Source organism: Procambarus clarkii, chromosome 21, assembly GCF_040958095.1.
Source record: "Procambarus clarkii isolate CNS0578487 chromosome 21, FALCON_Pclarkii_2.0, whole genome shotgun sequence".
NCBI lineage: Eukaryota > Metazoa > Arthropoda > Malacostraca > Decapoda > Cambaridae > Procambarus > Procambarus clarkii.
This window is the reverse complement of record NC_091170.1, coordinates 38,048,422-38,049,581: the sequence shown is the minus strand read 5'-3', so window position 1 is coordinate 38,049,581 and position 1,160 is coordinate 38,048,422.

The following is a 1,160-nucleotide window of genomic DNA, read 5'->3' as shown; positions in this document are numbered from 1 at the left end:
TACCTTGGCCGGGGGTGAAGCTGTCGCCCAGGCATAGTGTGTGGTCCCCTAGTGCAATCAAACAGTGACCGTCTGTGTGTCTGTCTGTCTCGCACTGCCTGAGGGGAGGGGGTAGTGGTAGGGAGGGTAGGGGGGGGTAGTGGTTGTGAGGGTAGGGGTGGGGTAAAGGTAGTGAGGGTAGGGGGGGGGGGGGTAGTGGTTGTGAGGGTAGGGGGGGTAAAGGTAGTGAGGGTAGGGGGGGGGGTAGTGGTTGTGAGGGTAGGGGGGGTAGTGGTAATGATGGTAGGGGGGGGGTAGTGGTAATGAGGGTAGGGGGGGGGTAGTGAGGGTAGGGGGGGTAGTGGTAGTGAGGGTAGGGGGGGGTAAAGGTAGTGAGGGTGGGGGGGGGGTAGTGGTTGTGAGGGTAGGGGGGGTAGTGGTAGTGAGGGTAGGGGGGGATAGTGGTTGTGAGGGTAGGGGGGGTAGTGGTAGTGAGGGTAGGGGGGGGTAAAGGTAGTGAGGGTAGGGGGGGGTAGTGGTTGTGAGGGTAGGGGGGGGTAGTGGTAGTGAGGGTAGGGGGGGTAGTGGTTGTGAGGGAAGGGGGGGTAGTGGTAGTGAGGGTAGGGGGGGTAAATGTAGTGAGGGTAGGGGGGGGTAAAGGTAGTGAGGGTAGGGGGGGTAGTGGTTGTGAGGGTAGGGGGGGTAGTGGTAGTGAGGGTAGGGGGGTAGTGGAGTGAGGGTAGGGGGGTAGTGGTAGTGAGGGTAGGGGGGTAGTGGTAGTGAGGGTAGGGGGGTAGTGGTAGTGAGGGTAGGGGGGTAGTGGAGTGAGGGTAGGGGGGTAGTGGTAGTGAGGGTAGGGGGTAGTGGTAGTGAGGGTAGGGGGGGGGAGTAGTGGAGTGAGAGTAGGGGGGGTAGTGGAGTGAGGGCAGGGGGGGTAGAGGACTCGAGGAGTGAGGGGAGGTGTAGGAGAAGTGGAGAAGGAAGGGGAAGAGGAAAGAGCGGTTACGACAGGGGTGAAGAGGAGGGAGGGAGGAGAGGAGGAGGAAGAGGGTAGAGAAGGAGGAAGAGGGTAGAGAAGGAGGAAGAGGGTAGAAGAGGAGAGAGGAGGAGGAAGAGGGTAGTGAAGGAGGAAGAGGGTAGAGAAGGAGGAAGAAGGTAGAGAAGGAGGAAGAAGGTAGAGA